The sequence below is a fragment of the Jaculus jaculus genome, chromosome 4 (genome assembly GCF_020740685.1).
Source record: "Jaculus jaculus isolate mJacJac1 chromosome 4, mJacJac1.mat.Y.cur, whole genome shotgun sequence".
Lineage (NCBI taxonomy): Eukaryota > Metazoa > Chordata > Mammalia > Rodentia > Dipodidae > Jaculus > Jaculus jaculus.
In genome coordinates, this window is record NC_059105.1 from 53905104 (window position 1) to 53918848 (window position 13745).

General features: G+C 35.2%; 1 pseudogene; it reads right to left on the reverse strand.

Moving 5' to 3' along the window:
* Positions 1-12931: 12931 nt before the first annotated feature.
* LOC101605132 lies at positions 12932-13471 on the reverse strand (annotated as a pseudogene).
* Positions 13472-13745: the final 274 nt, after the last annotated feature.

A 13745-nucleotide genomic window follows, 5' to 3' on the forward strand; every position in this document is an offset into this window, starting at 1 on the left:
AATGAGTATAAAAAGCATGATTTATTCATCATATGGTCATTATTTTAGACTTGTTAGATGACAATAAGTTTGTTAAGATAAATTATCTCTGCAATACTACTAAGTTTACATGCTAAGACAATTTTTTAGAGTTTTGGTCATTGTCTTTTCCATTCATTGGCATTATATGTGGTAAGTGATGAGCTGACTACTTTTAGCTTTATCAGTCACTTTAATAACCTCACAGCTATGTACAACACTAAAGCTCATTAAGGCCATTTGCAATGAGATTTACTAAATGTAATGGGGAAAAAGAACATAAAAAGCACAGTTTAGACATAAAATTACACTGAAAATTCATGTGTTGAAACTTAGCTACCATCTGATGGGACTTTATGACTTCTTTGGAAGTGATCATATCATGAGTGCCAAAAGGGTTGATCCACTGATGGAATGATAATTTAAACAGATATTTTTCATCATATTGTCTCTACCATGATATCCTGTCTGCACTTGAGTCAAAGCAATGAGCCAGCCTGCTATGTAGCACAATCTCTGAAATCATGAACTAAAATCAAACCTTTGTCCTTTCAGTTGTTTTATGAGATAGTATTTCAAACCTGTGAGAAAATGATTAACATATGTTCCAAGTTCAAAAAAGTGTGTGTGTGTGTGTGTGTGTGTATACATAATCTCTCTTTATAGATAGATAGTATATTTACTTATTTATTTATGCCAAAACTATTAAAGGCACTACATTTTAAGATTGTGTGGAATATACAGAGAGATAAAACTGAAATGTGTATGGCTAACATAGTTTGTGATAACAAGGGTTTTATCTGACAATAAATAAAATGCATCAAAATTTAGAGCATTAAAAATAAGTTACTGTTAATATAGATTAGCCAACCAAGTGACAGCATATCTGAATTAAGCCACAAGCACCTTGCAAGCACCATATGCAATAATTCTGGAAATGCACAATAAGTCTCAAATCAAGAATGCTATGTATAGCATATGTATAAGTCAATATTATCACACCCATTTGAAACAAAAAAAAAATGTGACAACATGGAATCATGTGTAAAGAGAGGAAAGAGAAGTGCCTCTGAGTATGTATATATTCTTAGTTTAGGGTGAATGATACTATTGCCAACATTTGGGAAATCTGACATAGATAGCTGGCATGCTGTCTACATCAGAGTACTAAGATCACACAGAAAGAACAATCCTGACTTGTAAAAATACTGCTTGATCCAGATAAAATAAGTTAGCTACTATAAGTGCTACTTGTTTCATTTTAAACTATGTATCTCATTGAACTAATGAATAAAGTGATTTGGATAAACTTTACTAACATATAGGTCAAGAGATCTCTATATTTCACTTCCTAGGCTGCCCAAGATTTTAGTTGAAATTAGAAAGTGAAAGTGAAAATCAAGGTATTCTTCACTAATCCCCGACCCCCCGCCTTTTTTTTTTCTAGAAGCTAGTCATGAGATTTGGGGTAATGAGACCTAACTATGAGTTAGGTCAGGAGAATTCTTGTGAGTTTCCTCTCAGACTAAAATAAAAAGGCCTTGAACAGAGCTGTCACATCTATTTCCTATCTCTCCTTCCTGTCCTTCTTTTTTTTTTTTTTTTTTTTTTTTTGCTTAATTTACCATCTTAAGACTGTGACTGAAGCCATGGACAGTACTTTATATGGCCAGGCAGAGAGAAGAAAATATTCCTGTCCTTGACAATATCATCAAGCCTTTGATTTAACCCGATTACTGTCCTGCAGACCATTGTTACATAGGCTAATTTGATGTCACATTTTTAAGCTATTAAAAGATCTCTCACTTTTTCTGAAAGTATTCACATTGATGCCTTAAGTAAATACCAAAAAGTCTTCCTAAGTACAGTATAATCTAGAAACGATTTCTGAATCCCATGTTGAACCAATATTGCATTCTTCATTTCATATGCACTTTGTAAAATGTTATGTAATTGATAGTTCTACTTATTTAGAGTAGCTATAAAGTCAAGCCCTGCTTGCTTCAATTTAAAATTTCAGTTGCTTATCCACTTAGATTGTCATCAGCTATTTAACTTTTATCTACCCCTCACCCCATCTGAAACATAATCTAGACTATGAGAACTACTGGTAATGAGGAGTAAGGTGATGCAAATTGGCCTTTTATTCCTTTCCTTTTTTAAATATATCTGGAGGTAGATCATGAGATCAATGCTTTTAAATGACCAAATACACATATTCCTTACTAAGTTCATAAGTGTGATCATCTATTCATTTATGCTAGTATCTCTCTATTAGCATGTCCTAGGTATCAAGGGTATGTTTTCTTTTGAGAAGGCCAATAGGCTTAACAGTGCAAGGAGGTGCATAGAAGTCCATTGCACCTTCCTAAATGTATCAAACCTTTGGCTGCTTTTGAGTCACTTACACAAACAAAAACAATCTGGAATTATTAGGAAAATATTTCTTTTTAACACTCTAAAAATTAGGATAACAACTAGGTACTAGCACAGTTGCTGACAGGGGAGTGTTCTGCCTACATGTTTACGCACCACAGACAAAGATTTTCATTAAAGCAGACTCTGAGAAAAAATTCTCCACTGAAGTTCCTCCTTTCTTGATAGGAAAGAAACATATTTGGTTAGTAACTTAGCTCCCTCATAGAAAAAATGTAACCTGAGAATGACATACTAAGTTCCTTTTGACTCTATGCCTTTGATACTTAATAAGTTTTTGTTCATTTGTTAATTTGCTCTTTGTAAACTCTTCATTTGAAAAACTTCCAAATTTCTTTTCTCCCTTTGTCTCTCAGATTTTGTGTTCAGAACTTCAGGAGAATGTGTAGCAATGGAGAGAACATTACTGGGTATCAGAGCTATTGTAACCACTTCTTAATTCTGCTAAGCAGCTCTGACTCCCAACTGTTTAAACTTCTTTTTTCATTTACATACTATTTATATTTCGCCCCAGATTTGGCCATCACTTTTCAATTAAGATTAATGAAAATGACTATTCAAAGTGACTTGAAAATATGCAAGTCATTGCAGAATGGATTTTTAAAATAAGCTATTCTAGCACATTGCAGATACGTAATGAATTTAAAATTTAATTAGTAGCAATGGAAAATCAGCATTAAATGCGTTCAAAGTTCTACACTATATTAATATGCTATAATATTATTTTTTAAATGAACAAATTTTTGTCAAGTACTAAGTAGACACATTAAGGAAAGGACAGTTTTTCCAAAGAGCTCAGAAAACTGAAAATTCACATGTCCCCAAAAGAAAGAAATTAAATTCCTCTCTTTTAACATATACAAACATAACCTCAAAGTAATAAGATTTATAAATTACATGATGCTAAACACAAATGTAGGAGCTTAAATTATTTGTAGAAGTCCTTGGGATAGCTTCGTGTGGTGGCACATGACTTTAATCCCAGCACTCAGGAGCCTAAAGTAGAAAGATTACCATGAGTTTGAGGCCACCCTGAGACAACATAGTGAGTTTCATTTCACCCTGGGATTGTGTGAGTTTCTACATCAAAAATTCAAAATAAAAGACAAAACACAAAAAGAAAAGGAAGCCTTGGGGAAATTATTCCTGATGAGGTCCCTGAGAAGACATTTTTTTGGCTAGGACTTCAAAAGAGGAATTGATATGTAGGTTTTGCCACACTGAAAAGTTTCTTACATCAAAGAAACATTAACCAAGTGTGAGGGCAGACTACAGAACTAGAGAATGTCTGAGAACTAGCCAACTGATCAAGGAGTAATCCACAAAAGTTTTAAAGCACACAACAACAGCTACACAAGCAAAAATCAAATATCTTTTAATTATGCTTACAAAAATTTTAAGAGCCTGTTTTTTTCTCAAAATAAGATATATAATTTACTGGCCACTATATTAAAATGTTCAATAGCACTAATCAGGAAGGGACTATGTTTCAAAACCGTAGGGGGATATAACTTCAGCTTGGCTAAAATCACACCTATTAAAAAGACAAAAGATAAAGAACTATTTGTGGGGATGTGGAAAATACTAGAACAGGTGTGTGAAATCTACAAAAGATGATCTCACAGAGCTAGAGAAGGAAGATATGACAATCAGTAGACACTAGAAGGGAGAAAAGATGGAGGAATGTGAGTTAAGCAAGACATAATTATAGCTAGGTAGGAGGAATAAGTTTAAAGAAGTTTAGTGCATAACAAGAACTCTATAGCTCTTGAAGACATATACTATTCTTTAAAAATATGAGGAAGTAGCTGGGCATGGTGGTGCATGCCTTTAATCCCAGCACTTGGGAGGAAGAGGGAGGAGGATCACTGTGAGTTTGAGGCCACCTTGCCACCTGAGACTCCAAAGTGGATCCCAGGTCAGCCTGGGCTAGAGCAAGACCCTGCCTTGGAAAAAATAAAAAAAAGAATATGAGGAAATTACTTGATGTCACCACAAAATGATAAGCATGAACATAAAAAGTAAAGCAAGAGTTAAGAGTGCAGTTCAGTGGCACACAGAGCTCACAGAGTTTATAGCATGCAAAAAGCTCTGAGTTCAATTCCTAGCACACACATGCATACACATACACACACACATACCCACTGGGAAAAATGTGTTTGTGTATGGAATTGTGTGGATTTTTGACTTTGTCCTGTAAGAAAAATTAAATCATAATAACTATTAAGCACATATCCAAGTATCATTATTTCATTGAATTTTTAAGATTAGTATGAATCCAGGAACAAGTACTAAACCATAATGTAATGTTTGATTGGTAAAACATAATCAATGTTGGCAACACATCACCCCAGTTGATTAAAAATATGTTGGCCAAGAGCAAGCAATTGGCATAATATTATAATGCATGTATTATTTTCCTGACAGGCTCAAACAACAAAAAACCCTCAAATCTTCAAGATGAGTTAAACTAAGCAAATTGCATCTTCAAGGGGTGTCCATTTGTCAGCCATTAGTAGGCGGCAACCAGCTGCTGAATAAACTCACATCTCTCCTATATTTTGCAGAAGCCTGTAGGAAAGTGAAAAAAAAAAAAAAAAATCTATTCCAGAACCAAAGAGCAAACTCAGCACCAACAGCTGAGTCAGGCAACTTATCAGGTAACTATGAAAATCCTGAGTGGTATAAACTTAGGAAAGGTTTCTAAATTTATTGTGGTGAATAGAAAAGATCCCAGTGGCCAAATCCAATCTAATTAGGATAACAACATTTTTTCCTCCTTAACTGCCAGCTTTTGTATGAAAAATTGCTTCTTCTCAAACTCAGTCAATTTTAAAATGTCTACTAGCTGAGTTTGCCCAGCAGGAGGCTAAAGGATCTATTATGCTGACAGATGCTCTGTTTCAAGATTGTGCTGAATTTAAATGACTTTTATTTTCTTTGCATAGCCATTTACAATGAAGTAGTATGAAAATAATATCAAACTTTTGCTTTTAAAAAAAACTTAAGCAGTATCTTTAAATTATTGTATATATTAATGTTTATTTTTGTGTTCTAAAGCCAAATTCAATTTTCTTAGGGTTTATTTTTTTTAAATATAAATTTGAATTTGTTTACAGCTTAGTATCTTGCAGAGTTATGACAAATATGGCATTTTCCTTTGTTGTCATGGACAGAGGAAGAAGATTGGCAGTGCTAATTATATCATTATTTTTTGATGAAGATTCTTTGGCTTCCTTAGTTACTGTTTGGAAGCTGGCTGGCAGAAAGAGTGCTATCTTTCAGTGTCTGTTTTCTTCCTACATCAGAGGCCATCACTATACACTCTGCTGTTATGCTATACTTCAAGGGAGCATACATTCATTATGCTATTCATCTATGGGTTAAATTCATAAAATTTAGAATAATCATCTTTATATCCATACTCAAATTTTAACCTTCTTAAGAAAATAAAAAGATTGAAAATTTTCATATATTATTTAAACAAAAATTTTAATTTATTTTGTTTCTTATCAATGTATTACTAATTCAAAGTATTAGGAATACCAAGAAAAAAAATACCACAATCTGTGTTGCATTTAAGCAGAAAAATTTCTCACACTTTACAAGCTAGATATTTTAAAAAGATACATTCTCATCATAGCTAAATCCTTCTGAGGGCTGTGAGGAAAAGATGTTTACAAGGCTCTCTACTGGCTTTGATTTCTGTTTTTAAATTAAATAATTGATTAATTAATTTGCAAGCAGAGAGGTAGAAGAGAGACAGACAGAGAGAATAGGCATGTTAGGGCCACCATCTACTGCAAAAATCTCTCGATGTATGCACTACTTTGTACAACTGGATTTATGTGGGTCCTGGGGAATAAAATTAAGGTCATTAGGCTTGCCAGGTGTTGTGGTTTGATTCAGGTGCCCTCCCCCCATAAATTTAGGTGTTTTGAATGCCATGTCTCCAGCTGTTGGCAATTTGGGAATTAAACATACCTCGAGAAAGTGTATTGTGGTGGGGGGGGGATATGGTTGTTACAGACAGCTGCCTCTTGCCAGTGTTTGTCAAATTCTTCTGTTGCTGTTGTCCATCTGATATTGGCCAGGAGGTGATGTCCACCCTCTGCTCATGCCATCATTTTCCCCTGGCATCATGGAGCTTCCCCTACAGTCTATAATCCAAATTAAACTTTTTTTCCCCTCACAATCTGCTCTTGATTTTTTTCTGCTTGTAATGTTGGTACCAGAAGTGAGGTTATTGCTGCCAGAAATATGACTGTGTGGCTTTTGGCCTGTCGGAGCTGATTTTTTAGAGGAATATAGAAGGATTTTAAACCTTGGCTGAAGAGATGCATTGCTATGCTATAAGTACAGCTTGATGGACTATTCTGATCAGAGTTAAAAGACCTAAAAGTAGTAAGAATTATGGATTGTGATGTTTGATTTATGAGGATGAGGAAGAGCTTTGCCCACACTGAACTTGAAACAGTTTATGAGAGGCTTGCTATTATGCCTGTGTCCTGAGAACTTATGTAATGTTTGCAGAGGGATATGGCACAGAAATGAATTTTTGCACCCAAACATCTGTCCATTCAGCTACAATTGTTTGAGAGATTACAACCTTTGAGATTGGGCTACCTGATCTGAATTGGTTCTTAACTCTTTAAAAGCCATATTCTATATCTCTGCCCTTCCTAACCAGTAAACTCCTTGAAGAAAGGTCCAGTTAGTCCCATGCTGTGGTAGTTTGAATACAAATGTCCACTATAGGTACATGTGATTGAATATGTATTCCGCAGTTAGTGGTTCTATTTAAGAAGGCTATGGAACCTTTAAGGAAATAGAGCCTTGCTAAAGGGAATGTGCCACTATAGATAGTCCTTCATGTTATAGCTTAGTCCTGTTTGGTTGTTCTACTTCCTCCTGGCCAATGTGACAGTTTTATTCCTATTCCAGCCATGTCTTATACTCCTCAGCAATGATAGACTCTACACTCTGTAACTGTGAGCCAAACTAAACCCATTTGTGACTTAAGCTGCTTCTGGTAGGGTATTTTTTCCTAGCAACAAGAAAGTAACAGATACATACCATGAATCTCTCATGCCTCAGGAGGATAATTTGCTACAGTGTTTCACAAAAAGATTGTGAACAGAATTAGCCTAAACTAATAAGTAATGCCATAATAATTAAAACGTCAATTGTTATTTCTCTTCTGCCTCTGATGTTTGTAGTTACTGATTATTCCTTTCATGGGGTTTCATTTCTATCTCCACATTTCTTTCTTATCATCTTCTTCAAATTTTCTTCTTGAAAATATCCAAAAATGTTGGTTAGCACTTCATCCTACTAGATTTGTCTTCATTCCTAACAATTCTAAAGAGACTTCATTTAACTCTAGATGCATGCACCAATTAGTGCATCTTATTTTATGTGGGTACTGTGTAATTGAACCCAGGACATCATATTTTGCAAGCATGCACCTTTATCCACTGAGCCATTTCTACAGACCTGGGGCTAATCACATGGACTATCTATTTTATTCATGGCCTAGCCATACTTATAGCACTACTTGGAACCTTTGATGGAGTTCATAGGAGTTACTTGCAATATAAATGGGTTGGATTTTGAAGGAAAAGAAACCCACATCCATAGTCCCTTATAATGACACAATGAAGAAGTTATTCTTCTGAGACCTCCAAGTAAAGTTTTGCCTATGTATATAAAAAGTATAATACATTAATTCTGGAACATTAAAGCATCAAGAATTGGATGATCATTTAAACATTTACAAAATAATACTTAATGATAACTATTGGCATATCAAAATTGCTAGAAAAAAATCATTTGGTAGAAAACATTTTTGCAGTAGAATAAGAAGATGCTAAATAACTATAATATTTTAATAATTTTTAGTATTTTCTGATAATGACAATATAACATTTTAAAACACATGAAAAAAGATATACCTGATAAGTGATTTCATTTTACTTTTTTCATCCAAACAAAATTATGAGAGTATTAAACTATATATTTCAAAGCAAGTCTCTGAAGCATCATCCAGCTATTTTGTATTATTATTATTAATTCTTTGAAGAACGCCAAATTTGTTTAATACTAGAATATAAATTGTTCCATATTATTTTAATATATAATAGTGTTATTTTAGTCTTTTAATTTATAAAATAATTGTATTATTTTAGTATATAAAAATATATTTACATACATTATTACATTATATTAATATACATATATATGGAACACATAGTGATTTGATATATGTAAATATGGCAAATATTCAGTCAAGCTAATAAACATATCCATCAAATCACCAACATTGTTTTTTGCAGTGAAAACATTTAAATCTATCCTTTTAACAATTTTAAATTATTATATATTGTGATCACTATTTGGTGTAATAGATCAGTAAAACCTGTTCTGTCTGATTGTTTAACACTTTCTCTTTCCCCATTGTCTTCCTGTCTCTACTTTCTGTTAATGAAGGGTTGCAGTTAGCTCCATGATTCTGGAATGAATGATCAAGCAGACACATTCTGCTCCTGGTCCCCATAGAATCATGCACTGTAAATTATATTCAGTCTAAATTCAAAGGTATCAATAAACTTTATCGACTTTAAGGCCGTTTCAAAGTCCAAATTCTCATCTGAGATTCAAGGCTGTCCCTTAACTTTGAGATCTGTAAAATGAAAGCAAGTTTCATATTATCAACACATAATAACAGTAAACATTTCAATTGCAAAAAGAAAAAAAAAAAACTTAACAAGGAAATATAGGACCAAGGTAAATCAATGACTAGTAGGCAAACATCTGTAGTTTAAGTCCCACATCCATAACCAGTGATAACAGTATCTGAATTTTCTGTTTCTACTGCTACAGCTGAGTTGAGGGGTCCAGGGAAAACTTTCATACTATCCCAACAGTTCTTAATTTCTCAATAGTAGTCTTGCACAGCTGTGGTATGTCCACACACATTTTAGGGTCTCTACTGTAAGCCATGGTCCATCTTATAATAGCCTCATGTTTCTCTCTACATGGTGCTCTTACACATCTTCACATGCCACACCTCAGCAGGGGCTTCTGGAACTTTGTGCACTGAGGACCCACTTTCATCCATTTGTAATGCTTCCAAAATGCATACCAGGTGTGCAATGACATAGCCATTGTTAATCCAGGGGAAATAAATCAGAATTCTTCCTTTCAGTCATGCTCTTTCAAAAGAGTTCACTTAACCTTTCCTGAGTAGATATCATCTTCGGGCAGCTTTTCTATTGTTTTATTGCAAAGCAGTTTGCCCAAACTTAACGGTAGTAATCTGTTTAATAACACCTTCAGCAATATAACATCCATTGCTGTGCAAGTAACTTTAAACTTACACAATTTTTTTAAAACTTGTACATCTGTCAGTTTCATAGCTTCTGCAAAGAATACCAGGCCATTAATTTCAAATAAAACATTGGTCAAACTCTCTGGACATGGACAGCAGAACAAAGCCAGCCTTTATGCCCATAGCATAATCTCAACAAAGTTTTCTGCCTTCTTTCCTTCCCTTTTGAAAGTTCATAAGGCAACACAATTTTCTCTGCATTTAGCATTTCTAATCTATCAGAATAGTCAACAAGATTTGGCTTAATGTACTATGAGGCTTCTGTAGTCCCAAGTACCAAGTCCCACCGCACTCCTTCAGCACTCAAGTTTCCAAAAAAGCAAAATCCACATGGTCAGATTCAACAGTAAAGCACCCCACTTCTGGTACCAATTTTGGTTGTAGTCATCTCTATGCTACTGGAATGAACTTCCAAAAGATACAGTTTATGGGAAAAAGGGATTTATTTCAGCTTACAAATCAATGGTAGAAGAGGCTTATGGTAGTTTGAATGAGTATCCCCCAATAGGTTCTGGAGTTTATTAAAGTTTCTTGAATTTTCAGCCACCACAATGGATTAGGTGTCACAGCAGGAAGGTCCTAGGGTCCAACCCTAAGGTGAGGGGGTGAATTTGGAATTCCTGTCTACATGTATACAAAGTTCCTGAGCTTGTCCTGGGTTACTGGAGTGTGCTTGCTTGTGTTGGTGGAGTTCATTTTTTCTCTGTGTGTGGACCTGAGCAAGGAGATCAGCTTCTTCTACCATTTTAAAACGTTTCCTGCATCTGTAAGCTTCAAATAATTTCTGTTTCTCCTATAAACTGTATCTGGTCTGGGTGAAGCTTCCTACAGCAGAATAGGGGTATTTTTTTTTTTTTTTTAATGTGATGAATCTGACCATGTGGGTTTTGGTCTTTTGGATCTTTAGTTTTAGAGGAGTGGGCATCTACTTGGTACTTGCAACTGAAGATGTCTTTCTGAGTGGTAAGCCAAGTTTTATGCAATATTCCTGTGAGAATTTGAAAATGTTAAGTGCAGAGAGAATTGCATTCAGAAACTTAGTAATGAACTTTCTAAGGAAAGGAAAAACTGCAGAGAACATTACTGGAACTGGGCTACTGGAAAGGGTCAGTTGTGTTCTGCTGCCCAGGCCAAGAGAATTTGATCAAGGTTGAATTTGTAATGTATTGATGTGCTTGGCTAAAGATATGGAACTAAGAGATACAAAAGTTAAAACTGAAGAAATTCAAACAAGTTTACAACTTATAGGCACAGAGGCTGGTTTGATGTTTCCTTGATTGTTATTGATTTTGTATTTTCCTAGCCTCTCTTTGTTAAGACTTTTAGTAGTTGGAAATGTGTACTCTATGTCATTCTATGTTGGAAGTATGTAACTTGTTTGATTTTATTGGACTCATAGATAACAGAAAAATCTTAAAACTCAGATGAGTCTTGGGACTATGGAACTATGTCAAATTGGTATACTGTGGGGACCTTTGAAGTTGGACTGACTACAATCTACTATGTGAAATGGTTATGAATCTACTGGGGGCCAGGGGCTGAATATGGAAGGCAGTTTGAATGGATGTCCCCCAGTAGATTGAGGAGTTTATTAAAACCTCTTGGATTTCAAGTTACCTGACTGGAGGACATGTCACAGTGTTTGAATCCAAGGGTCCAACCAAGTGGTGTGAAGTTGGATTCCAAATTTCAGTCTGATGATATGCCAACTGCCTGACCTTGGCCTGGGTCCTGCAGTGTACTTGCTTGTGTTGGTGGTGGTTGTTTTTCTCTGTGTGTGTGTATCTGTGAATTGGGGCCAGCTTCTCCTGCCATTATTACACTTCCCTTTGTCTGCAAGCTTCTAATATAGTTCCTTCCTCATATAAACTATATCTGGTCTAGCAGTTCATCCAAGCAATGTAATGTTGTCTATAACAAAACTCTTTACTACCATAAGCACAAGCAAAAGCCAACACCAAAAGCATTCACAAAACTATCAGAGCTCAGAATGCTCTGAATACCCATTTGTGTTGGAATGAAACTGTGGCCCAAACATACCTAGGGCTGGACCCCAGAATCTGCCCCTAGTAACACCTAGAGAGGGTTAGAGACCCAAGTTTAACTTTAATAAAGCACTGTAGTCTATCTGGGCATGTATTTACACTATTACATTAAAACTAACACAAAAGGATTCTATTCCCTGTTTCTATGGTTTCAACTTCTCAGATTGCATATGATATTACATAGCATTTACTGCTCTCTGTATCTTGCTTATTTTACTTAATATTACTACCTGTAAAATATTCTAAAATAACTTAGGGTTTTTATATATAAGTAGTATAATAACATAAAGGGTAATGAGAATAGACTCACAGGTCAATAATGGGTTTAGATTTTATACATTTTTTGTAACCAAACCTTTAATTCCAAAGATTCTCACAAACATATGAAAAATAACAGCATGTAAAATTGCACAGCTAGTTCAACTCTACAATTTACCTTTAAACTGGCACACTTTAGTATTTAAAAATTTTCAAATGTTACAAATGTATTGTATAGTGATCACATACACAACTTAGAACCCAGACCAAGGTAAACTTTCTTTAAATTTTTCAGATTCTATACCAACTAGGAAACCTCTGCCCAGGGTAAAAACTAGTTCGGATTTTCTCACTATCTCTTATTTCATGAATGGAGCAGCCTTTTCTCTTTATCTGTTGGCCTGTGTTCACAGCAGCTTGTAAAGACTTATATGCAGCTGCACACTATTCCAGCCATGGAAGAGCCTATATCTGTTTAATTTGTGCCAGTTTTGTTTCTACAACATTAACATGTCACATTTTAGCTGGGCAGGATTTAGTTTTATTTCAGACTATGGAAAACTAAAAATTCCAAGCAAATTCAATCTTGCTTAAGGGAATATTATAAAGTAACAATTCCTGGTATTACATGCCTCATATGATCCATTTCAAACCATAGACAATGACAATGTTACGTGTGCCACTGTTCCAAGAGAAAGACAAATCTGAACAGCTAAACCATCTTTAAAATGCAGCAAGCTTATGAAGTCTCAAACAAAACTTGAATTTTCTGTACACACTCCTGTCAAATGAAGTTATTTCCTGTACACCACTTGTGTTGAAAACTGGTCTTCTTTTTTCTTTCATTTGACCTAGATAGACTTTGAGAGCTAGAGAAGGATCAGGATGGCCTGTGATTTCTCTCCTGAGACAGTGATCTCTCTCTTCTATCTCTGGAAAGGGACCTGCCCTGGCTGCGAGAGAAGCTTCTCTTTCTAGGAGTCTGCACCAAGTTGGAGGACTCCTCCGAAGGTAAGCATCTCCAGGACCATGACACCAAGAGGGAGGTGGGCCACGATTTTGACTTCTTTATTCACCATTGGACAGTTCCACTCTTACACAGCAGCCACAGATGTGTTCTTCCACCTAGCTCTCCAGCAGCATCAACTGCATCTCGGGGATCCTCAAATTCAACAAAAGCAAAGCCAAGAGGGTTTCTAGCAACCCACATACTTCCGAGCGGTCCATAATAGCCAAAAGCCCATTCTAATTCGATCTTGTTGCCATTGTATCCAAGATTACCTACATATATCTTACAGTCAAATGGACAAGAATCATGATGCATTTCAAAATCCTCAGTTCCCAATGCCGACACCTTTTGAGTCCACACATGCTTGGATGAGGCCTACTTACTCAATGGCATCCAAAAAGTGGTGGGGTTTTTATATGTTAATTAGTCAAACCTCACGTCATAAGTATATATAGTGTAGAAAACTGTAATTTGTGTGCTAATAACAGTAATGCTGGTGGTGAAATGGGATTTTATAATGTTTTACACATTACTTACTATAGTTTGTGTGATGGTTAATCATGATTGTCAACTTCATAGGAGATAGAGG